Below are 26586 nucleotides of genomic sequence, written 5' to 3' on the forward strand. Positions count from 1 at the left end.
GTGTATCTTAGAGTCAAGGTTTAGGCAGAAGTAGAAGACCCATTAGAGGGATGGAAGAGAGACTTGGGAGCGGTGCCCAGGTAAGTCCTTACAAATTGTCAAGTGATAGGTGGTGGGGCCAGGAACGGTGTGCGCATGTGACGGAGGAGAGTCACATATTAGTCAGTCATATATTATGGTCAGGTTAGTACGGGGGCCTGAGCAGTACAGAGTAGGTTCCTGCATTTTTTAAAAAAAAAAAAAAGATTTATATTATTTATGTTAGTACACTGTAGCTGTCTTCAGACACCCCAGAAGAGGGCATCAGATCCCATTACAGACGGTTGTGAGACATCATGTGGTTGCTGGGAATTGAACTCAGGACCTCTGGAAGAACAGTCAGTGTTCTTAACCACTGAGCCATCTCTCCAGCCCATCTTGCTTTCATCTGAAGGGTTCAAGTGATCCAGAGACCAAGCTGTTTCCTGCCCGACATCAGTGCCCTCCCTGTGCAGACTACTGAGCCTCTCTCTCCCTTTCCTGCCCCACTCCATAGAAGATGTCCACAGTCCTTGTTCTTCCAAAAAAGCGCGGGGCCTTACATGTTTGTTCCTGCTACTGTTCCTTACATGTAACATAAATAATGATCCAGGCGAACTAACTTTCCCCTGTCCCAAGGGACTGTGGCTTTGGCCTCCAGCATAATTTACCTCTTAGCTCAACCTTATCCTTGATGGTCAAGATTCCCCGATCCTGTTCCATAACATGACCTCCACTGGCTAAGACCTAGGTGGGCCTGGGACCACAGTGCTCATCCACAGGTTGGAGATGGCTGAACCTCCAGAGTGTGGTGTGAGGATGGGAAGGGCCGGGGAGACAGTGAGCACCACCTCTTGTGCAGCACAGCCAGCATCTTCCCACTCTCCCTGCCGCACCCTCAGAAGAGCTGTCAGACTCTGTCCTTCACATCCATTCCACACAGGAGCAGAGGAGCAAGAACAGCAAGACCCTGCTTCCATCCAGAGACAAGAGAAGCTGCTCAGCGTCAGAGCAAGGACACCCACTGCTCCAAGCAGGAGCCACCAACCTTGGCAGTGTGCCAGCAGGCAAAAAGCCAGGCCTGAGGGGCAGGGCTGGGACCAGGTGGATGAGAAGCAGCAGGGATTCTGTGAGGGATCTGGACAGAGGGGTGCACATTTAAAAATAAGGATTTTCCTATGACTTTAATGGAATCAATGTCCAGGGATATGACCATCCTTAATATAAACTCCGATCATAAACTGTAATAAGGAATCCAGTTCAAGTGGTGGATTCTCTCTGGGCCATATTCCAAACCCCACTCAGGTTTATGTGGTCAGAGGCAATGCAAAGGGACACTGAATTCCAGGACTTTAGGGTCCATAAATGGCTCTATACAAATGCAGCCCCGGATTATGACTGGGGACTTTGAATTGGTACATAGCAAAGGGAAGGTCACTGGTGGTGTGGGCAGCAGGCTGCTGGGTGGACTGGGTTATTCCTCTGGAGCTGGATGGTCACAGCTCTGCCTGGTGATGTGTTTATCTGGGACTATTCAGAGCTTTACCTGTACAGTTCAGAAACGCAGATCTACCCGAAGCAAAAGAGGCTGACCCCAAATAAGGTGGATGCTCAGAGCAGCAAGCTGTCCTTTTTATTTGAATTGTAAAACAAGAAACTTAATTATATATATTATATATGCATAGTATATATGATATATGATGCATGCATAATATATATGTATACATGTACACGTGTATAATATGTATGTTATATATTGTATATAATATACATGTATATAATATAATATGCATATACATATAATATGCATGATATATATGATTATATTTATTATATATGATTATATAATAAATAATTTTGTTGTATAATATATAATTTTATATAATATGTAATGAATTACATATACATAATATATAATATGTATATAATATTGTCTTAGTCGGGGTTTCTATTCCTGCACAAACATCATGACCAAGAAGCAAGTTGGGGAGGAAAGGGTTTATTCGGCTTACACTTCCATGCTGCTGTTCATCACCAAAGGAAGTCAGGACTGGAACTCAAGCAGGTCAGGGAGCAGGAGCTGATGCAGAGGCCATGGAGGGATGTTCCTTACTGGCTTGCCTCCCCTGGCTTGCTCAGCCTGCTCTCTTATAGAACCCAAGACTACCAGCCCAGAGATGGCACCACCCACAAGGGGCCTTTCCCCCTTGATCACTAATTGAGAAAATGCCTTACAGTTGGATCTCATGGAGGCATTTGCTCAACTGAAGCTCCTTTCTCTGTGATGACTCCAGCTGTGTCAAGTTGACACAAAACTAGCCAGTACAAATATCAAACATTATATAATATACATAATATATAAGTACCTAATATATTATATATAAATACACATATATGTATACATGTATAATATATAAACACACATATTAATTATTATATAGATGTATATGTGTATATATAATGTATATAATATACTATATAACATGTCTGTTTAATATAATATGTAACATATACATATTATATATATAATCAAGTTAGCTATACTTCCCAGTCTGTACAATGTAGTTGATTCAGCCTCATTTCTGCGCTTTCTTTCTCTCTGCATTGCCTGGGTTCACAGGGGCTCAGGCCCCCATGCTAATGAGATGTCCTCCATCACACCCCACACCGCTCTTGTCCTGGACATCGCCCACTTAGCAATTTGTAAGGACTTACCTGGTCATCCTGTCTGAGTCTCTCATTACATATTGGTATCCCCTGCCCTCTTCAGAGTCCAGCCTCTTGCCTGACAACCATACTCAATATACATACTCACTCTATAAAATGTACACAGGACAAAGAATTTAATTTTCTCCTTAGAAGTGCCACACCCAAACATTATCCTTGATATAAAGTTACTTATTATATACATACATATATATTTTTCCATTTCCTGCTGCTGTGATAAACTATCCAAACAAAAGTGACACTTGGAGGGGGGGTTATTGGGCCCACAGTTTGTGGGTGCAAACCATCGGGATGAGCAGGTAGGTCATGGCAGCAGGAGACGGGGATTGGTGGTCATGTTACATCTGCAGTTAGGAAACGGAGGTGATGAATCCTACAAGTTGCTCATTCTTTTTTCCTCAAAGATTTTATATTTAAGTATGAGTATGTAGTATGCACACATGAGTGCAGGGCCCCTAGAGCCCAGAAGAGGGCGCTGAATCCCCTGGAGTTACAGGATATTGTGAACAGCTGTGTCTCTAGAGAAGTGGCCTGAGGTCCTCTGCAAGATCAGGACACAATCTTAACTACTGAGCCATCCGTCCTGCCCCATGCTGCTCATACTTTATTTTGAAATTATGGGTACCTCAGCTCCAAGGTACAGCTTAAAATTTGGGACTTTCCATGGTATACAAATGAGATGATGGAGCCGAGGAGTCTTCAACCTTTCAGAATGGGGTAAATCACAATGCTAGGGGTGGGACGTGGTTGCTGGACACTCGGTCTCAGTGGGGCAATGTTGTGAGGCGCTAAGACGGTCAAGAGGTGGAGTCTAGTGGGAGTCAGTAAGATCTCAGGGGACACCACCCTCGGACACCCTCGGAAGAACTGAGGTAGCTCTACAATGCTATATGTTGGTTCTCTGGTGGGTAGGCCCCCATCCCATCTCCGCTTGGCTTGTTCAGAGTTGGCCTGAAATCCGATTTTGGCTGTGTGTTCACATTTGCTGAAGAGTAAAGCCCTGGGAAACCAGCATGGCAGGAGCGTTTTAATTAACAGAGCTGCTCCGTACATTAGGCTGCCGCGACTTTGCTCAATGCTGACGATGACTGCAGTTTAGCATCAGGGGAAGAAAGCTACGAAGGAAATGGATCAGATGAAGCAACACCGGCAGTTTATGAATTCTGCGCATTTTCTTGAGGCTTCACAGGGACCGCTTTTAAACTGGCTGTCACCCATGCATGAATTATCCCCTCCACCTGGGAGGACAGAGGCCAACAAGACATACACCCACACTCCGGGCACGAGCCTCACCAGCCTCATAATTCTTTCTTATGCTGCTAAAGTGGAGAGTGGTGTGAGAGCAGAGAGAGACCCGACCCTTGTGATGTCCCCAGAATAAGGGGGAAAAAAAGCAACCCTGGGGGCAGAGGAGGGAAGAGAGAGGCGAGAAATAAATAACAAACCAGGATGCTATTTACATACAGAGGGGAGGCCTCTGAGACTCTGCTTGGAGGCCTTCCGTGTCAGTAATAACTCCGTGATGGAAATAAAGAGACTCTTCTGCAACCCCACACTGCCTAAGATGCTATCGGCACGGGTGGGTTCACCTTTGTTTCCTGAGGGATCCTAACACAGCAGAGGAGAGGCAGGGCAGGCTATCAAAGGCAACTGTGAGGTGGGGTGTGGGGGTGAGTCCGGTGGTCCCCATGATGACTCAATTATGTTGGCTGTGAAGAGATTAATTAGAATCGAATGTTCTATTGATGTAAAACCTCCTTTTGCACCTGCCATTGGTACCCTCATTACCGGTTTCCCATTACTGGGGATTATATGGCACAATGCAATGGAGTTTATGCTTCCTGGGGGACACTCTTAAATAGGTTTACTGTATTTAACTGGTGGTGAAGGGGTTACCTAAGAGAAACATGACTCAGCCCCCCTCTCCCCCCCTTTCCCTGCCCCCTCACCTTCATAATTCAGTCTGCGGATGCTGACTTTCCAACGTGTCCTAAATTTGGATCACCTCGAATGAAAGTAGCCCTGTGTATTTGTCCGAAGGTACTCCTGGAATCCCCATGGTGTTGGGCTCTGTCCTGGTCAGCTTTATCAAACTGACCCAGCCTGGAGTCATCCGAGGGAAGCCACAATTAAGGAATCACCTAGATCATAAGGACCTGTGACCATGTGTGGGGAGGTCTGTCTTGATTATTAATTGGTGCAGGAGGACCCAGCCCACTAAGGGTGGCGCCATCCCTAGGTGAGTAGTCCTGGACTGAATAAGAAAACCAGGTGAGCATAAGCCATGGAGCAAGCTGGAGAGTGAGCATCCTCCAGGTTCCTGCCTTGAGTTCCTGCCCTGACTTTCCTCGGTGACCGGCTGTTACCGGCTGTGACCTGGAAGAATCAGATAAAGCAAACCCTATTTGCTTTTGGTCAGGGTGTTTTATCACAGCAACAAAGCAAACCAGGACAGGGTCTAAGGACCTAGAGTTGAGAGCCTGGATGGGAGGTAGAAATGGAAGACACCACCCACCCACCCCCACTAGAGACAGGCAGCAGGTACCATCTCTCCCTGATGTCTTTTGGAGGAGTACTGGGCACCAAAGCTCACCAGCGTCACTAGGTTCCTTGACTGGCCACAAAGATAAACACATCCTAGCATACCATGTACCCTGTGTCACAGAAGTGTCAAGAGACTCTGGGTCAAGTGACAGGTTTGCCCCACCCCACTCCTGGCTCAACCAGTTCCTATCTGGTCTCCTTTGGAGACTTTAAGACATCCTTTATAGATGGGTTGTGAAGAACAGAGAAGTTCTTGGGGCTCCTCTGTCACCTGGTCCAGATGATGGGAGGGGAGGTGGCCCAAGGAACCATGAAATGACCTTAGCTATGCAAATGTCGTTGGCTCAGAGACAAGAAGGAGCCAGACCTTCATCGTGGGGTCAGATGGGCACATTTCACAGAATATAGGGAAGAATCCTGAGTCTGGTCTCTACTTTATATTCACTCAACTAACACTTCTTGAGCTGCTAGGTTCATCTGGGACTTCAGCATCCAACATGCAAGTGTGTTCTGTGGCCTCCAGACCTTATGTTCTGGTAGAAACTCTGCATCTCAAGTGGCCCAAGGCGTCATGTTGGGAATTCAGTCACTGTTGTCACCGTCGCTGCTGGGTGTGTGCAGAATGAGGAATAAGCTGTGAACTGAAGAACAAATGTTAAGAATTACTGGCGGCTGGAGAGATGGCTCACTGGGTAAGAGAATCTTGCAGAGGACCTGGGTTCTGCTCTCAGCACTGAATAGTAGCTCACAACCATTTGTAACTCCAGTTTCAGGGTTACTGATGCCCTCTCTGGCCTGCCTGGATACTGGGTATGCGTGGTGCACAGCCATGGGCAAACACTCGTACACATAAAATAAAAATATACTTTTCAATTTTTTTTTACAAATAAATACATTTATTAGTAAATTATCAGGAGTTATGATTTATCATTATTCCCATACGTCTATGCATCTCTGAGCCCTCATCAAAAAAGCTTCCTTTTGGTCCTAGACGTGGATTAACACAGAAACCTGGTCAAGGTGCAGACAATAAGAGACGTTGGTGTGCTCACCCCTTAGCCGGATATCTATATCACATTGCCTCCTCCCAAGGCTCAAAGGTCACTGCAGAAGAGATGTAGGGAAGAGTGACAAAGCCAGAGGTGATGACTGATTACACAGAAAAAAAAATGTTTTCCAGACACAACAGGGCCATGTGTGGCAGTGCTCACCTTTAATCCCAGCTCTTGGGAGGCAGAGGCAGGAGGATCTCTGTGGGTCTGGGGCTAGCCTGGACAATGAGTTCCTGGACAGCCAGTGCTACCCAGTGAGAGTTTGTCTCAAGAACAACAAAAACAAACAAACCCAAACAAAACAAGAAAACAAAACCCCTAATCCTAAGGATTTGTAGCAGTTACAGCAGCGCACAGTGACTTGTATAAGCTCAATCCAGACAAAACCCCCAGCATGGAGAGGGGAGAAGGGCACAATATCCAACCAACAGCCGAGGAGCTGTTGGCAGCTGCCAGTTGGGAGATGGTTTTTTTAATCCTTACCCTTAGTAAGTTGACCATGCTCCAGTGGACAGTCCCACACCCAAAAGTATAAGGGCACCACAAATTGAACTTGATAGATTAAAAAAACAAAACAAAATAAAATACTGAGGACACAAAGTTTGGTGGCTATGGGGGAGGGTGGCCCTGGGTGTTGTTGACAGATGGCAGTGAATATGATCAAAAGACATTATATGAAACTCTCAACTAATAAAAGCAAAAAAAAAGAAATATATTTATCATAGGTAAGACAGAAAAAGGCCAAACAGAGGTATAACTGGGGAAATGATAATAATAACCATATAGATCAAGGATGAAATGTCTCCACCCCCCCCCCCCAGAAGTCCTTCTTCCAGTCTCAGCAGTCCCATGGCAAAGCCCTTCACCTGACTTTCTGCTTATATTTTTGAGCTCAAGATGGCCTTGAACTCACATCTATCTTGCCTTAGCTGCCCATGTGTTGGGATGGCAGGCACACACCACCATTCCGGATGCTCTCCTGACTGCTCTGGGTGTCCTCTCTCTTCTACTTTGATGGTTTCCTCACACACAGTCCTGAGTGTGCCTCCCCTATGAGTCCTCCAGCATAGAGTCTGATCATTTTCCAGCATTCGCAGTCTTTCGAGTCCCTCTCAGTTTACAGGTACACCCTCAAGCCTTTCTTACAACTTAGATGTTGAAGCATCTGAGCCTTTTTGATGCTCTGAGTTTCTGCTGTCTAGATTCCTCTGACTGACACACGTTGGGGAGGCTCAAGGTACGAATCTGAATCTCCCGCAAAGTGGTGCTGGATCCAGGGATTGGATCAGAACCAGGGTCTCCCCGTTTATCAAGTCCTTACAGGTGTGGGGTGCTCTTGTGGGTAGGCAGGAGGATCTAGTCACCTCTTAATGTGTGATGTGACTCCCTGGTGTCTCCCGATGCATTAGTCCACTAATGCCCTGGGGAAACCCAAATGGAGATTTTTCTACATGTCATCACGAGACACCTTTAATACTCTATAAGACATTTCCACTCTTTGTCGTTCACCGGTGAGTTACCCAGCGGTAGGGTTTACATGTTAAAGGCAGTATAACCCCCTTGCTTCTTCTCTGCCACATGCCAGATTTGTTTTTGAGACAAGGTCTCGAAATATAGCACAGACTGGCCTCGAACTTCCAATCCTCCTGCCTCCAAGTCCACTGTACTGGATTGAAAGGTGTGAATCACTAAGCCTACTTAGCTGTTTTGAAAGAATGCATTTGTTCTTCATCTTCTGAAAGGTGAGAGTGTTTTTGGGAATTAAAGACTGAATCATATCTGATGGGGCTCAATCTGCTACAGTTAAAATCTTTACTGATGTACAGATGGGTCTCAGGCTGACCAGTGTGAACGCCCTACGGGTGCTTCTCATGTGTCTTAGTTAGGGTTTTACTGCTGTGAACAGACACCATGACCAAGGCGAGTCTTGTAAAGGGCTGGCTTACAGGTTCTGAGGTTCAGTTCATTATTATCAAGGCAGGAAGCATGGCAGCATACAGGCAGTCATGGTACAGCAGGAGCTGAGAGTTCTACATCTGCATCCTGAAAGCTGCTGGCAGAGTACTGGCTTCCAGGTAGCTAGGATGAGAGTCTTCTAGCCCACATCCACAGTGACACACCTACTCCAACAAGGGCACACCTACTCCAATAGGGCCACACCTTCTAATACTGCTACTCACTAGGCCAAGCATATACAAACCATCACATCATGCCTTTTAGCCTGACCTAGGGTGTCTTCCAAACCTTCCCATCTCTGTAAGATGTCTTGCCTTGCACTGTTGTAGAATCTGTCTGTCTGTTTGTCTGTTCATCACCCATCCATCCACTCTCTTTTTTTCCCCACAAATTGTTAAGTGTCAAGATAATGAGAAGATAGGCAGAGACTGGGCGAAAATATCGATGCATCTGATATTTATCCAGACTACCCAAAGACATAAAAAGAAATAAGTTGGCAAGCCCAGGAAAGTCCGAGAAAAAAAATCAAAATGCACATTGCTAAGTGAAAGGACCCATTCCAAAAAAGAGTATCTACTGTAGGGTCCCGCCTATACGATGTTCTAGAAAAGACCAAGTTATAAAGGACAGAGAGAAGACCAGGAGTTTCCAGGGTCTCTGGTGGTGGAGAGGGATGGATAAGCAGAGCAGGAAGGGAGGAAAAAACGGCACAGCTACTCTGAATAACACTGTAGCAGTGAATACACACTCTTGGCTACATTTCGTAACCCACAAACATACAGCGAAGTATGAATCTCAGCGTAAACCATGGGCTTTGGTTGATGTCTTGTAATGCTGATACTTGGTTGTAGTGAGCAAACCACACTGCTGTGGGGCATTGATGGTGCGGCGTGCTATGAATCTGTGGCAGAAGGCACGTGAAAACTAGGCTTTCCAGTTGACTTTATTAAGACCCTCAGGCTGCTCTAAAAGCTCAATGCAATTGGATTTAAAAACGAAAACAAACAAACAAACAAACAAAAACAACAAAAAAGCAGAACAACAACAACAACAACAACAAAACCCTAACAAAAGTCTGGAGAGGTGGCTAAGGGTTGAGAGCAAATGGCTGTCTTGATTCCCAGTACCCATGTGGTGGTTTATAACCCCTGGAACTGGAATGTGGCGCTGCCCTCTTCTGGCCTCCACAGGCACTGCATGCATGTGGTATACAGACGTACATGCAGGCAAAATACACACACACACACACATTTTAAAAAAGACAGATAAACAAGGAAATAAATAATAAATGCCTAATGAAGGGCTCAGCTAGAGAAATGCATTTCTTATTCTTTCGGAGAACCAGAATTTTATTCCCAGCCCTCATCTTGCAGCTCATAACCAGCTGTAACTCCAACTCCAGGGGAAAAGATCCCCATCTTCTGGCCTCCGTGGGTACTGCATCCTGTCTCTCTCTCTCTCTCTCTCTCTCTCTCTCTCTCTCTCTCTCTCTCTCTCTCTCTCTCTCTCTCTCTCTCTCTCTCTCACACACACACACACACACACACATTTTTAAAGCTTTAATGCACATATAATAATTCTTCCATTTCAAACTCAAGATTATTGGTTGTTTAAATTCTTTCTGATACCTTGTTTTACTTACTCATTCCACAGTGGTGACCAAATGCAGGGCACAAGAAAAATAAAGGCTTTATTTTAGCTCATGCCTCCAAAGAATTCAACTGACGGTCACCTGGCTTTATCAGTTCTGGGCCTGTGTAAGGCTGAACATTACCACTGGAGGCCTGCTGGCCTCATGCTGGTCAGGAAGTGCAGAGTGAGGAAAAGACTGGGGAACCAGGCTAACTTTCAAAGTCACGCCTCTACTACCCTACCTCCTCCAACTAGGCTCTTCTTCCCCAAATTTCCATAACCTACTCTCAACACAAACAAACTAATAAGCAAAAAAACCATGAATACTCAGAGCCACCCACTCAACACAGGGAGCCATTTCAGACCCCAACCACAGGACACTCGGATTCTTTTTCCTCATCTAAGCATGCTGATCTCCAACACACAGAAGACAACTGACTCACAAGGCCCAGGTCACTTGCTTTACCTCCTGTCACCCAGACGGTGGTCAGTGTAAAGCGTAAAGCTATGTCAAGCAACAGCACCATGGAAAATAGTTCATTTTTTCCCTATGTGCTCTTCTCCTTCTTTTATCCCTCAATTTATGGACAGCTACATTATATCTGCATTATCAGAGTACATACTCCGTATATACTATATTCTTGCCAATCCTCAGGCACTCCTGTTTCCATTGGGGTGTATTTGTGTTGTATTAATTATTAATTAATAAATCCTGGCATGGGGTCCTACCTGCCTCAGTGATTTATGTTCCAGAATGAAAGACACACACACACACACACACCCTTTACATTTTAATATGCCTTATGCAGCACAACAGCTGGGTGACTGCCTAACCTCCATGATGCTAGAATCTGCCTCCCACCAATAATTCCTGAGTTACAGCTTACTAATTCCTGTGTTCCATCTTGGCTGCTCTCAGCCATCTGGGCCAGAGACTGGGGTGCCTTCCTTGCTTCTCTACCCCATGATGACCTCTGTGTCTCTCCTCTCTCCACACCCTCCTAAGCACCTAAGCATGGCCGTTCTCCTTCCTCTCCTCCAGGTCCTAAGTCTGGGTAATTCTAAAATCCAGCCTCTGTCCGTGCTCCCCAGCTATTGGCTGCTGGCATCTTTATTTACCAATCAGAACCAACTGGGGGCAGGTTCCCAGAAGCTACACGCAGACCCTTTTGCGAAAACAGCTTTTTAGGGAACATAACTAACATTCATAATATAAGCAGCTGTGTGTGTGTGTGTGTGTGTGTGTGTGTGTGTGTGTGTGCACGCGCATGTCCTCAAGGTCAGACGACAACCTTTGGGAGTCAGTTTTTTTCCTTTCACCGTGTTGGAACCCAGGGATTCGAACTCAGGTCACCAAGGCAAGCACCTTTCTCTGCTGAGCCATCTTGCTAGCCCTTTATTCCTTGCTTTTAAATTCTAGAACTACATATCGAATATTTACCTCGTTATGTTGATACTGTCCTCATCATTTTGGGCTCTCTGAAATGAACTTTCTAGAAGATTCCTCAGGAAGAACTCAGGGGAGCACTCTTTACAAAGTTCTTCCCTACGTGCCTGTAAGCATTTTTCTAGATATAAGGGGTGAGTTCATGTGCTTTGGTTTCTCGGGCTTCAGAAGGATGTCCCCCTATTTCCTCCTGCATAGCATTGCAATGAGAAATAGCCTGAGCATTTCTCAGCTCCTTACCCCTCCCTAGCTCCTGTGCTTTGTGGCTTTTTTGTTTTGTTTGTGTGATTTAATGCTTAGATACTCAAAAGATTTTTCTTTTTCCTGAAAGGTCCATCCTTTTAAGAGACTGTGACCTGGCGTGGGTCACTCTGGGTCAGTATTCTCAGAGCATATGCGACATGACCTTTCCATGTGTAGTTTCAAACCGTGGCTTTCTTTTTGTTTCTGGGCTGCTTTCTTGAATGGGCAGCTTCCAGTGAGTCCTCTCCTTTACTTTGGTTTTCCCTTTTTATTTTCTTTCGTCCTGGATTTCTATTGTCTCTGTGTTGAATCACTTCGACCTCCTCCAGAATTTGTATCTTTCTCTTTAATCTTTTGGGTGACATCTGTTTCTTTGATTTTTGCACACACACACACACACACACCCGTCTCTCATCTTTCTTTCTAATTTCTTCTAAGGCTTTATCTGTCGCGTTCATTCATTCTTGTATCTTAGCCCAGTCCCATTTCAGAAAACACTTTTTCCCCTGGAAGCCGGCTCCTCCCTGGATTTGTGGTTCCAGGTCTGGGTTCTTCTGTTTGTGGAGTTCTGCTGGGTCTTCAGACCTGAGGTCACTGTCTGGATTCCTCTGTGTGTGTTCTTGGCATGCACCCTGGTAGCCTTTTTGTTTTGTAGGTGTGGTTTCTCTCCTGCATCTTTTCCTTCTCCCCCGGGATGCTGTTCCCTCTTTATTATCTCCCCTTCCTTCATTAAGTCACCTTGCATGGGAGGGGATCTGAGTCCTTTGTGGTTACTCTCACTTCTGCAAAGGTGAAATTAATTTTTCTGAAGTTTTACAAGGAGGTTGAGTTCCAGAGAGTCTTTTTAACTTCACAAAGCACCTGTTTCTTTTTTGGCTTTTTTTTCTTTTCTTTCTTTCTTTTTTTTTTTTTTTTTCTGGCAGTGTTGAAAAAAAATATGGCAGCCTGTTTTCTGAGATTTCTGGCTCTTACAAAAATATCTCCCGTTACCTGAATCTTCTCCCACTTTGTTGCTCCTGTTTTATTTATTTATCCATTTGTTGCCATGCTAGCAAATTGAACCCAGGGGCAAGCATATGCTAAGCATGCCCTACCGTTGAGCTACATCCAAAGCTCCCTTTATCCAATTGTGATTCTTCATTCAGTCATTTTTTCCCCTAGTGTCTGCATAGAAAAACCCAGATAGCTTTGAGACTCATGGGTGGGGATGATCTATCCTCTTCAGATCTTCCCACTGAGGATCCACTGCACATGTACAGTGCTGTATGAAGCAGAACCCCTCGGTGGATAGACACATCTGGTGGTACAGGCCTACCATCCCACCTGCTTTGGAGGCTGAGGCAGGGGAATCCCAAGTTCAAAGCCTGCCTAGAAAGCTTAGACACCGACTAAAACGGAAACTAACTAGAGGGCTGGGGATGTACTCACCATGTGTGAGATCTAGGTTCAGATCTGTAGCTCCAACAAACCAGAAACAAAAACCAGAACATCACGACCCCAGCCAGCATTCTCAAAGTAGGACCCTGTGCTTTTCGGTAAACACTTATTGTCTATTCCAAGAAGAGATGGCCTGCTGTCAAGGGCGGCAAGCACCACCTCTTCCTTTCTTCATATGTATCGGTCTTAGTGCGGGTCACTATTGCGGTGATGAAACACCATGTGGGAGGAGTTTATGTGCCTTAAGCCTCCACATCACAGTACAGCATCAAAGGACATCAGGACAGGAAGCGGGAGGCAGGAGTTGATGCAGAGGCTGTGGAGGAGTGCTGTATTCCTATTTGCTTCTCACAGCTTGCTCAGCCTGCTTTTCTATACCACCCAAGACCACCTGCCCAGGAACACCACCACCCACAACGGGCTGGGTCCTCCCCTATCAATCACTAATTAAGAAAATGTTCTACAGGCTTGCCCACAGCCCGATCGTATGGAGTCATTGTCCCAACTGGAGTTTCCTCTTCGCAGATGACTCTTGCTTGTGTCAGCCTGACATAAAACCAGCCAGCACAGTAGCACACGGACTTTGCTAAGGATTAGTCTTTGACACAGGGACCCACTATCCAGTCCAGCGTGGTTTCCAGCTCCTGAGCCTGCCTCAGCCTCCTGTGCGTGCCACCATGCCTACCTGCCTGCTACCTTTGCTTAGGTGTTTCCGTAGGGTTTTGGCTTAGCTAGCCTGCTGGTATGTCTGGTCTTTACTAGCGGTGCATTCAAATCTATGCCCCTACCATTGTTGCGGTCTATTTTTAAAACACCCCAATTAAGCCAGGCGTGGTGGCACACGCCTTTAACCTAGCACTCGGGAGGCAGAGGCAGGCAGATTTCTGAGTTCGAGGTCAGCCTGGTCTACAAAGTGAGTTCCAGGACAGCCAGGGCTATACAGAGAAACCCTGTCTCGAAAAACCAGAAAAAAAAAAAAACCAAAACCAAAACCAAAAATAAAAACAAAAACAAAAACAAAAAAAACCCACCCCAAACATATCCTACCATTAACTCAGGACGCTTTAAAAAAAAATCACATTAAAGGAGAAAACACACTGAGTCCTTGAGGTAGTGTTGTGTGTTGATTGGGATTCTGAAGTGGACTGGTCCAATACTTGCCTGAATCCCTGCATCCGACTCAAGTTCAACGCCAGAGCACAGTTCTCGCCTGAGATGTCCCTGCCTCTGTCAAAGCTTGATGCTCTGCCATGTGCTTTCTGGGGTCCCTCTCAGAAGCTTTGCCTGTGGTGCCTTTGTCGGGGAGACCACAGCCTACGACAGACAGACAGACAGACAGACAGACACCGCTGTGCTTGCATAGCATTGGCCTGTTCCACTTACTTGCTGATGACTTTGGAAACTGGGATAATTCGAGCTTAATCATTTGCATGGCCTTTGGTGGAGCTTTTTTCCTTGTTGACAATGTTCTTATTCTCTCAGGCCCTGGATGACAAACGCTTTCCCCTGGACCTTGACTTTTCTAGCACTAGGCTTGTCTTCCGGAATCCGGCAATTGTTTAACTGCCAATTCTGCTTTTTGTTTGTTTGTTTGTTTGTTTGTTTTGCTTTTGTGTGTTGTTCTTTCCTGAGTATGAAGCAACAGTTCTTTTGTCTGTCGTTGCCAGAATTCCTTAGTGTTTCACAAAATGCATATTATTATCTTTCCTATTCTCTGGGGACATGAGTCCTGTCAAGAATGAATATGGGTCCAGGCCTATGCCACACTGGGTCCCTAATCCCAGGGAATGTAATTTAGCCACTACTAAGCCAGAGTCTGATAGTTCTAACTATCAGAATTTGCTTTGCCTCCCAGTTGGAAGTTTTGCCTGCCTGTCTGTCTGTCTGTCTGTCTGTCTGTCTGTCTTCCTTCTTAATGGTGGGTTTTGTACTTTGGCATCCTGCTATCCTATCTGTAGAAGATTCTCAAAGACTTGGCTAGGCAGCCTGTCCTGGGGACAGATGGTACAGGCACCTGTGCAGGGAGCTGGGCCTCACCCCAGAGTCTGTCTCTAGCTTGCACATGGGCCTTTAAGTCATGTCTGCACACCTAAGCTGCGTTGTGCCTGTGCCCTGCTCCCTGAATCTTGGGATAAGGTATGAATACAGAAGCAAGCATTAACAGTGGACTCTTGAGAACCAGAGACACCACTGCTAAAGCCCCAGCAGGGAGGGTGCTCCATCTGAGTGAGGACAGGGATGGGGGAGATGGCCAAGCCCCACGCTACAGGCTCCATGCTGGGATCTTGATGGCTACCTTCATGCCATGAGGCTTTTTGCCTGGTGTCAGAAGAGGAGATGTGAACTGCCTTGCTTTCTAAAGTGAACTTTAAATACTGCTGACAGCAAGATGTCTCCTGAACGAAAGCAGACAGGAAGGCGACTGTCTCCCTGTTTCCATGGCTACAGACAGGACGCCACTGGGCAGTGTTCTGAACTCCGGGCATCCTGGGCTCTGCCTGCAGGATGAAGTTTCTTGAGCTTGGGGGAGAACTCAGCAGCAACATAGTAACTGTTTTGGCTCGGCACCACTGCCTTTATTTGTTTGTTTGTTTGTTTAAATGCTAGAGTTCCATTTTTCAAGGGATACAGGGGTGTCCCCCAGAATACTCCTATACCAGGAAATCTTCAGAAACTTGGAGACCTCTTCCATCCATCATCTGCAGGTCTCATCACCTGCCTGACGACTTTTGACACCTTCTGCACACCAGGGTATGGTTTAGCAAGCTGAGAAGCCACTTGGGAAGGTGGCAGGCTCTCGGCTATTGCCAGGCATAGGATGGAAGGGGCTGGCGGTAATTTTTTACATTACCTATCTTCAGTGCAAAAAAAAGAACCTTGGGACATTTGAGGGAATAAATCCATATAGGCTTTTAGAATAAGGTATCAGGTGTCACACTAAGGCTTCTCCTGTTTGAGATGACAGGGGCTGCTAGGGTAGCAAATATTCCTGATCTGCTGTACTGAGATGCCCCTGTACTCGGCCTGGCGGATGGGTTTCTCCCTGTCTCCTCTCCTTGGATGCCTTCCTCCACCAGGCTTTTGTTTTCTGTTGCGGTGGAATGAATCTTGCCGCCAGGTGTTGTGTGGGCTCCGAGCACAGTGTGAAAATACCACTCGTTCAGACCACGTGGAGTAGGGCCGTACCTGCCGCTGTGCTTCCATCGCGGCTGTGGCCGCCCACGCGCTTCATGGCACCACTTGCCTGTGCTTAAAGACTCTGAACAAACCTGGAGACCGACCAAGCCACCGCACCAGAGAGAACATTGGTGTCTGCCTGGAGGCAGAAGTCATTGATCAGACCAATGGCAACTTTGTTTTCTGGCTCTGAGGGAGGGTTCAGGGTCTGAAAACGCCTGCGCAATGGGGTCCTTCTAGCCTGGCTTTGACACTGCCTTATGTCCTCTGCCTTTATGGCGTAGTTCTAAGCCATTATTCTTACCACTGAGGCAAGGATGCCACAGTGTGCACGGCCTACCCAAAGGCATGTCCCTGCTGGCATCTGATAAATGTTTCTGGAATTTTCTGCTGGAAATATTTTTTGTTCGTTTCAAAGCCATCTTTTCTTCTCAAAAATCTCCAAGCCTGATGCTTAATACTAAGCATTAAATTTAGAACAGCATTCAAGTTTGCATTGAAAAAAATTGCTTTTAGCTGTCTTGGGAACTTAGAGAATACTTAAGGCCCACTCCTTTGCTGCCTCACAATGGAGAGGTCCTTGGCACGTGGGAGGAGGAGTGCACATGTGTATTCGAGACAAGCTCTCTGTGTGTAGCCAGAGTGGCCTTGAATTCATATCCTTCCTGCTTCTGCCTCCCGAGTGAGTGCTGGAATTATGGGCCTACGCCATCGTTCCTGGCTGTTGTAGCTCTGAAATGCCCAGCTGATGTTGCTGGGGATGGGAGCCTGTCCCACTAGGCCCCGCTGGCCCCCTTAGCCCCCCACCCCCAGAAATTCAGGAGAAAGCAGAGCCCCTTATAGTTTTTCTGCATAAAAGGCCTCTGAGTCCACCAATCCGGGCTAAGCCAGAAGGCAGTCCAGAGAATTAACAAGCTCTCCAAATTAGAGAGCATTTAGAACCAAGTGCCGCATCCTCCTGTTACATAGTCATCTCCCCACTGTAGTGCTTACCTTGGTTAGTGACCAACAACATATAAGCAGGAAAGAGAGACGGGTGGCCAAGCCAGCCTGACTGAATAGAGAAAACTATTTGTAATGAGCTCATTCACAGCCAAATGCACAGACATAAGCCCCCTGGTAAGAGGTGTCAAAATCCATTGCCTAGACCAGGGAGGGGAGGTATTCTTCTACCAGCTGGAAATACTGTCTTTGACTGACAGGGAAAAAAGCAAACTTGAGCCCAGCCCTACATGACATGAACACCGAACTGGTGTGGTCCAAATCAAACAGCATCTGCTGAATTGTGTCAGGTAGGCATTCTCAAATTTCAAATTCTTTATCTCAGAATAAAAGGCATTGAAAGTAGACAATACCACTTGGATGGAGGGTATATTGGCCTCTCCTCCCTTCCCCTGGACACTTCCTGTTAGCTGCCCCCTCTTGCTTCCATGGATAGAACTAGGGAAGAGATCTCAGCTGGACAACTGGGAGGACCCTGGGAACTTGAGGGCTGACCAGCATCAGACACCCCAGTGGTTGTTTTTGTTTATGTACTTGTGTGTGTGTGTTCACTTATTTGTGTGCACCCTGGCACACTTGTAGAGGTGAGAGGATAGCTTTCATACGTCATTTCTTTCTTCCCATCGTGGGGTGCAAGATCATATGCAGCACATGATTCTACAGGCTGAGTCATCTAACCAGCCCCAGTGGTGGTATTATTTGTTAAAGTAAGAGGCATTGAGCCAGGCAGGTGGCCAGCACTTGGGAGGCCCGGTCGGGAAGATAGCAGGTTCAAAGCTAACCTAGGCTACACAGCAATTTTTTTTTTTTGGTTGTTTTTAAAGCATCAAGCATCAAAATAAATTTGAACTTGGCAAGCCTTCAATAAAGGAGCCAGCTGGCTTTGAGCCTATTTTAAATAGAGAGGCTAGATATGAGGCCTAGATCCTTGTTGGGCTATAGGGTCAACATGCTCCTTTTAAACTGAGGGAGAAGGGGGTCAAGGCTGTCATGGCAATGTTTGCCATGTCTAAGAATGTATCCTTTCCTAGAAACCCAGAGGGCTGTCCCCTCAAGGTAGCTGGTCCTTCTGCTTTCCTTCTGGCTCCAGAAACCTGCTCCACAAAGAGCATCTATTGTTAGGCCGAGAATGATGGAGAAGTTTCAGAAATCAGAACAGGTATATGGGTGCTAAGGTTTGACTATAAAATGTTCCTCCACAGACTCCCATGTTTGAACACTTGGTTTCCAGCTAGTGGCACTGTTTGGGGAGGTGGTGGAACCTTTGGGCCTGATCTGCCTCCTGATCCATCCATTCAGATGCAAGGGGCTGCCACCCACGTCCTGCTGTAATGGATCAGGCCAGCCCCAGTGTCTGTCCTCAGTGTTGTGATGGACTCTATGCATGAGGCCAAAGGGTACCTAGCACATGGGGCGTAGGGTTGCTCCCCATCTACTACCAACACTAACACAAGGGACTCACTGGTATTCTAACACTGGGAACTCCAGGCAAGGCAACACGAGGGACACAGCACAACACCCCCAACTCCTTGCATACCTAAGGGGTGACAGAAATCAAGGGAAATGGTGGGAAACGACCTGGGATAAATACCCAATAAGGTGGCTAAGAGACTTGGTTCTGAGCTTTCTTCCTAGAAGGCGCTCTCAATCAAGGGTCCACAACTTAGGCCTTAAACAGACGTCAAGGGCCTGGGCCCAAACTTACTCTCGGTTATTAGGGAGGACAAGGTTTGTGAAGGCTATGGCTTGGTGTCCATGCTAGCAGCTCAGACGATGCAGCTGGCGACCTCAGTCATATTGCCAAAGAAGAGTCGCCTGGCTCATTATCCCTGGCCATTTGCCCACTGAGCTCACATTAGGGGAACACGGAAGTCATCAGAGGCGCCACAAAAGGGCCACATGCTTGAGGCAGAGATAGTCCATGCCCTGAGGTCTGGCCTCGGGTGGCTTAGGGCAGATCCGCCACAGCACACTATTCTAGTATATTGTGTCCAATATGCACTCATGACCTTCACTCCACAGGCAGGGCCTACCGTCCCCCGTGCCTTTGGAATCAGGAAGTGGGAAGGAGTAAAAGAGGTTTTGGAGACCATCCAGCTCACATTAGCACCAGGAGAACCATAACAATACTCTGGTTGGTTCTCATTTTTCTCTTCTTTCTTCTATGGGTCACCAGGAGCAGGAAAAAGAACCTAAGCCATTTGGCAGTCCAGTACTGATTTCTGTTTCTTTTCTGATTTGTTGTTATTACTTCATACACACACATATACGCATACACATACATACACACACACACACACATATGTTTTGTTTTGCTTTTTGAGACAGGGTTTCTCTGGATAAAAACCATGGCTGTCCTGGAACTCACTTTGTAGAACAGGCTGACCTAAAATTCAAAGAGATCTGCCTGCCTCTGCCTCCCAAGTGTTGGAATTAAAGGTTTGTGCTACTGCCACCTGGCTTGTTACTTGATTTTTAATATAAAGCCTCATTAAGTAGCCCAAGCTGGCCCAGAACTGGACTCATAGTCCATGATGGCTTTGAACTTGCAACCTTCTGAGGGCTGGGATTATATGCCTGGGCTACCAACCTCAGCACATAGTTTTACTACAATTAATTTTAATAAGGGCAATGACTTATTATTTGCTGTCCTGGAGATCAAACCCAAAACCCTGTGCATGTTATGTAAGTGCTCTACTCCAAGGCCACACCCCTAGCTCCTCACTGATAAATTCTAGAAGCACTAGACTGCTGAGCCAAACCTTTCTCTCACTGGGGTGCTCTGCTACTAAGCCACACCCCGAGCTCCTTACTGGGGAATTCTAGGCAGGGGCTCTAACACTGAGCCATGCCCCCATCCCCTCACTGAGGGATTCTAGGCAAGGGCTCTACCACTGAGCCACACCTCCAGCCCCTCACTGGAGGATTCTAGGCAGGGGCTTTACCACTGAGCCACACCTCCAGCCCCTCACTGGAGGATTCTAGGCAGGGGCTCTACCACTGAGCCACGCCCTCAGCCCCTCACTGAGGGATTCCAGGCAGGGACTCTACCACTGAGCCATATCCCTAGCACTTGCCCCTTTTCTTCTCACGGCATAGAATTTAGGACTCAACACTCAGTTTTACCTATGAATTTATAAACACAGTGAGACTTATCAGTTCTGGCCTCCTAGCTTTATCACCTTCAGTTCTAGGCAAAGGAAGACAGGACTCCCCACTGGCAGACAGGGTAGCTGTGGGAAGCAAGATGTCAACCCAGAACTGGAGCAAGGAGTTTGCCCATAGGTAAAGGCCCTCCCCCTCCTCCCTCTCTTTGCGAGGCTCTGGACCTCTCCACAGCAGCTCTGGGAGCTGAGACTGTGAACTCACCAGGCCATCCAATGAAAGTGGCTTTGTACCTTAGTTGGGATGCAAAGAGATGTGTTTGCCACAAATCTTTTGGTGGAGACACACATATCAAAACCCGCAAGCGCGCACAGAGCTTCATGCCTGGGCTTTGCAGTGTGTCTCCACCTCCCTCGCTGCAGAGGCTGAGCCTGACTTTCAAAAAAGGGCACTGCAGCCCTTAGCAAATCTCCAGAGGAAAACTCATGCTTGTTCCTGCCAGGGGCCCCAGGTCTCCTCTGGGGATTTCCTCCCAGGGCCTCTGCAAATAAGAAGGAACTAGGGGTGAGGAAAAAAAGCCAAAAATTCGGGGAGTGTCAAAGGCATAGAGCATTGTTGATTCCTCTTGGTGTCTGCCTGGATATTAGATGCAAATAAGTGCTAATAAGTACAGTTGGAGAAGCTAATGGAAAAACCACCCTGCCCAGGAGGATTGCCACATACAGGGCAGCTACCATGGCTGGACTGACCAACTGTGCTTTCCAGTCATAGGGAAGCCTGTGTGGACTGGCTCTAGGGAATAAAGCTGTATAAACTTGTTCTATGAAGGCACTTGCTGTCCAAAGACACTGGGCTGAGGATGGAGGTTCCCATCATCGCCCCACTATGCAAACATGTGTGTGCAAACATGTGCATGAGGGTCGACATGAATAGGCATGTGTGTGTGTGTGTGTGTGTGTGTGTACTTACCCTCCAAAGGGTGCACACCGCTGAAGAGGTTCTCTTGACCATCAGGCTTCTGAGACCAAATCCCTGTAATAGCTCAGGCCTAGCTGCAGATGTGGACCACACTGGGAACTGCTCAGTGAAGCTGCGGCCAGGACTCTGGGTGGTGTGGCCCTTTGGAGGTGGAGGAACCACAAAGGCCCGGGGACCAGCTGGCTGGAAGGCAGGTAACTTTTTACCCATCTCCTTCTTTGTTTCTATCTTTTCTACTCTGCTCTGACAGTGTTTGGCTATAGCTTGGGGCTTTTACTGCCCCAATCCTCCCGACTCTCCACTCCCATCCCTCAAATCCATTACGTTCAACTGAACTTGACTAAGGGGACATATACTCGCACCTTCCTTCCCATGAGTAGCTTGTACAGCCAGAGGAGTTGTAGAGGTCACAGCACAGCCAGAGCCTCAGACCATCTTGAGCTCTCTGGCATTCCACTTTGAAACCGGGATACCTGGGTCAACCCCAGCTCCACCCCCCACCCCACCCCCATCCACACCCAGATTTGTTGACAGTAGCACCTTAGTGGCATCTCTGTAGCACATACTTCATTGTTGCAAAACTAAAAAGGGATAAAAGGTAGCTGGGTGCTGTGTTACATGCCTGTAACCCCAGCGCTTGGAGGCTGAGAAAGGAAGATCATGTGTTCATGCTCAGCCTGGGCTACACACAGAGAACCTATCTCAAAAACAGTAACAAAACAAAAACAATGGAAGGAAGGCCACCATATGCTTGGCTGCCATCTCACCCTGCCCTGAAGAGGATCCTTGGATACTCTGAGTTCACAGCAGTCATTAAAGAAGCCCCACGGCCACTCAGGCCTTTCAAGCTTGCTAGTGTTAGAGGCTCCCTTGCCCTCCACATCTCTGGTGTTAGTAGCTCTGTTCCTTATCAGGGCTGCCACACCCTTATCTGGTCACTCAAAGGCCACAGATCCACCTCAGTCTTTAGCTTCATCACCCATCTGGGATGGAGTTAGGTCAACCAACCAGGCCACTCAGGGAGGGGAGAGGCCACAGCCACCGCTCTGTATTACTGCAAGCTTCTTTTCAGTTGGTTTTTTGTTTTTTGTTTGTTTGTTTAATTTTATTCTGTATGTCCCTTCAAGACCAGGCTTGTTTAACTGGTTGGCACCGCTGAGAATGCTAGACGCGCACCCAGCCTTCCCTTCTAGTGTCTGATTGCCCCCTGCAGGTCGGGGCTTCTCTTCTCTGGAAAATAATCAAGATTTGAATCCACAGCCCTGGAACCGAATCCCGGTTCTACACTTGAACTGTGTGGCTGTGGGTCAGAGGCTTCCCCACTCATTTATTCTGGGTTTGGAGGGAGGGGAGAGGTTGCTTGCTTCATCCCTCAAGCCGGTGCCAGACCGACGCTTAAGGATGAAGTTCTTAAGTGAGAATCCGGCTCACTGGGCACTTGTGGTTAACTGAGACCCAGAAATTTAGTGCTGAGTGCCAACAAGAGACAGGCCTTGTCCAAATTCCACGCGGACTATAGTCTGGGAACCTACCTGAATTTTTCTGCGCACCAATCCCTTTGCAAGCCCCCGCGGCCGCTCAGCTTTGGGTCTAAGACCCTGCTTGCTAGCGCCTTCTCTTTTTCCCTAGGTCAGCGCAGGGTTACTCAGTGTCGCCACTGGGGCAGTGGCAGCCAAGAAGCTGCGGAGTGGAGTCAAGCGGCAGTCTAGAGTCCAGCACTCGGGGATCCCCGAGCTGGGCGCAGCCCGCGCCAATACCGCCCCACCCCCCGCTGCCTCCCGACCGCGCCCAGCAGCAGCTCCTACGGAGCGCGCGGCCAGTGGAGCCGCTGAAGCCGCAGAGCGCGCGTGGGCGTGGCGCCCGTGAGCTCCCGAGAGGGCTGAGCGATCGGGGAAGAGATTTCCCCCATCTCTGCCCTGCCACCGGGATCGCCTCTTTCCACCGTGGGGCGGGGCCCGGGCTGGGGGCGGGGCGCCGGGCGGGCGCGGCGCTATTTCCAGCCTTGCCGGAGGCTTCGCTCGCACTTCGCTGGGAGCCTTCCCGGCGCGTGAGCCGGATCCGGTGGCACCGCGGGGAAGAGACAGGACCCGGCGGTGGCGGCAGAGACAGGGGGACGCACCCGGTGTAGAAGATCCAATAGGAGCACGCCGCCGCAACCTCTCCCGCGCGCTCCGGTCGCCGACTCTACGCCGATCGCCCACTCCCCGCACCTTGGACTACAACCGGGAAAAAGACGCAGCCTGGCCCGAACTGGGGCGGAGATCCTTCTTGCTTTCCAAGAGCTCGGGAAGGAAGATTCTCCCGTCGCCGAGAACCGCGCCGGACTGGAGGAACCCGTGGCCTGGAGAGCGCTGGCTGTGCCAGGTAAGTGGCTGTGCCCCACACCACCCCTGTTCCCTCTCTATGCTGATAGTTCACCCGAAGGGTTGTCCCTGGAAATCCCAGGGTGAAGCCAGGACCGTTCTGAGCGCAAACCCCGCCACTAGACATGGATCAGAGTCCTAAGCTGCAGGTGCTGTCGGGGCATGCGGTGCTTGGGTCTGGGGATACTTTGGGGACCAGCCCCCGTGAGTGGGAACTTTAATTAGACTTTGGATTCTTGGTTTTCTCCGCGCCTGGGAACTGCCTGTCTCTCCTAGGGTCGCCTCCAGGACCCTTCGCTCCTCTTCTTAACCCTGGATGCTGGGTGCGTTGTAAGCTGCTTTGGGCGCTGAGCGACGAGTGCTCCAGGGCCGGGCTGGAGCGTCCAGAGCGCCAAGGCTTTGGTGTGCGCTTGGAACTGGGACTTAGAGGCCAGTTGGGGCGCGTAGGGCGAAAGGGGAAGTTACAAGCGACCTTGGCTCCCTACCAGGAGACGTAAGGTGTCCCTGAGCTCCATCGCGCGCATCTCCACCCCTCAACTCTCTAGGGCCCCGGCCTGTTTTGTGCTCCCGGCGAGTGTGCGTGCGTCAGCGATCGCAAGGAGGTGTGTGTATGCGTGTGTCCGCGAGTGCGGGAGTCGGAGCCTCAGGCGGCTGGGTGTAGGGGACGGTGAAATTATCTGCTTTACGGCGGGACCGAGCTCAGCTCTAGCTAGCGGCAGTTGCAACTTCAGCTGCTGCGTGGGGCTGTTTTGCTCATACTATGGCCTGGCCAGGAGAATGTGCGTTCTCTGGTTTGGGCAGGGTCAGAGGTAGCGCTTGGGCATCAAGTGACCTCTCTCTATTTCCCGCGCAGTACTCCAGACCCTAACTTTAGTTGTATATCTTGTCTCTGGGCCCTTCGGCCCTCACCTGGGGCTGTAACAGTCGGGGAACTGTGCCCTGGATTTCGGGCATACCGGTCGGATCTTGGAACAGTCTGTCCTGCAGCCATTTCGGCATCACCGGAGATGCATCTCTAAGCCGCCTCCCAACAGGACCCTAAGCGTGATTGGTTCTAAGGGGAACAGGCTTCTGGGGCTCTCTGTATCTATGGATGTAGCCAGGCAGCAGGCCAAGTGGGAGACTCAGTTCGGGGCAAGGATGTAGCTCCAGATGGCAGGGGTGGGTAAAGGGGTAAAAGGCAGGTTAACTCTTTCCGCACCTTCCTCCACACTCACAGGCTTGAGCTTCTGCCACCAAGCCTACTTTCTTTGGGTTCACCTTGACCGTTTCCTGGTAGGTAGGAAGCCTTGTCTTCAGTCCCACCCTAGTACGGAACAACCTTTGCCCTGAAGAACTCTCCTTAAAAATTACCTACCACCACAGCACCTCCTGATCTGTCCCTGTCCCAAAAGCGATGCTGGAAAGAATGAGGGAGGGACGGTGGCTCTCATAGGAGAGCTTTCTATTCTTTTAGTCAGGGTCTCACTCAAGTTGGCCTGACCTCAGCTGCGGAAGGCAGGATTACAGGTGTGCACCATTTTACCTATTCTCTCTTAATCAAGCCATCCCACCACCCACAGGCAGACGGGGGGGGGGGGTCTTGAGGAGAATGGAAACATTCTGGAAGCTCCGGCAAATTGGTCTCCGAGAAGTGACACACAGCAGAGGTGCCATTCAGACCCTGGAAAGACTGAATCAAAACGGCTTGATCAATAACGCAATCACATTTGAACGCAGAAAACCTCAAAGTCTGACCCCATCCCATCGTTTGGTGGAGTCACTTGGGACACATGCATGGTACAACTTATTTATTTATTTACCAGGAATCTGACTTTGTGGGAGTGAATTATGGTCCCCGGCTATTGATTTTTTTTAAGACCCCCAAATTTAAAAAGTCAAGGCTTTCTCAAAGCAAGGTCAATGATTAATTATTTATAGAAAGACATCAATCAGCTACGGATGGGGGGTGTGTGTGCTCATTTATAAATTCCCTGAGTGGGCAAAATGAAATCTATTTTTCTCCGGCTCCAGCCAGGAGAGAAGAGCTGGCTTGTTTGACCCAGGATGTTTTCTGTTTGAGATGCCTTTTCTATCTTGTAGCTGGAATATCGCTTGGGAAATTTTATGCATATTTGCTGTGTTTCCATAATGAACATTTACTGATTACAGAGTACCAAGGGAATTTCATTTTTTAAACATTTATTCAAATCTCTGTTTATGTAAGCTAATAAGTCTGGGAAAGTTCAGTTAACTATCCCCCCCCCACCCCTAACCCCCCACCCCTAGCCCCATGGTTGTTGGGCAAGCATGTTTGGCAGGTTCATCTCAAAATTTACCTTCCATTCACTTACAAGGGGCAACATCAGATGTCTCTGATTGGAAATATGGGGCTGGCTGCTTCTCTGTACTTGCCTCGAGTTCGCTCCAGCCATTGCTCTTTGTGGTTTTGCCGATAGAAGAGAAGTTCGTGCTCAGAGCTGTGATGGCTGTTGTGTTGGTGTTTGTGGTGGGAGAATGCCGCTGTGGCCCCTGGAGGGCTGATGGGGGCAGAGAAGGTGTGGTTGCCATCCGACTTTCTTGTCTGCCGCTCACCTGGAGTCAGATACCCATTTCAGTGCCCACGTATTCCCAACTCTCTGGTTTGCCCATAGAGCAGAACAAATTATAGTCAGTAAACATAGGGAACCATGGCCCAGCCTCTGTGTTAATCAGAAGGAAATGAGTCTTCTAAAAGGAGGTTTATATAATGCTGGCCGGAGGAGGTCAGGAAGGCTCTGCAGAGGGAATGGCCAAAAATAAAACAGATGAGTAAAGGTGTTGCCTGTGTGCATATGTGGCCTCAGTGTCAGGACGCTTGCTGGAGGTGGGCAGCTTCCCTGGGACACGGTGGTGACCAGAGGATCCTGGGTGCTTTGCCCTTGGA

At 48.2% G+C, this 26586-nt stretch overlaps 1 protein-coding gene and 1 long non-coding RNA gene across 2 annotated transcripts in view; one reads left to right on the forward strand and one right to left on the reverse strand.

Annotated features, from left to right (window-relative positions):
- Positions 1 to 1772: 1772 nt before the first annotated feature.
- On the reverse strand, positions 1773 to 23056 carry LOC147003328 (uncharacterized). Its single transcript, XR_015047756.1, has 3 exons — positions 22851 to 23056; positions 4695 to 5930; positions 1773 to 4454 (listed from the first exon to the last, which is right to left on the reverse strand). It is a non-coding gene; the product is annotated as an uncharacterized LOC147003328 (long non-coding RNA).
- Positions 23057 to 23336: 280 nt separating this feature from the next.
- Chst8 (carbohydrate sulfotransferase 8) overlaps positions 23337 to 26586 on the forward strand; it is a 139613-nt gene continuing 136363 nt past the window's right edge. The window contains exon 1 of the mRNA XM_021168549.2: positions 23337 to 23682. The gene's annotated coding sequence lies outside the window, so the exon portion shown is untranslated. The remainder of the gene's footprint in view (positions 23683 to 26586) is intronic.

Source organism: Mus caroli, unplaced genomic scaffold (genome assembly GCF_978045245.1).
Source record: "Mus caroli unplaced genomic scaffold, Mus_caroli_1 scaffold_8, whole genome shotgun sequence".
In the NCBI taxonomy this organism is placed as follows: domain Eukaryota; kingdom Metazoa; phylum Chordata; class Mammalia; order Rodentia; family Muridae; genus Mus; species Mus caroli.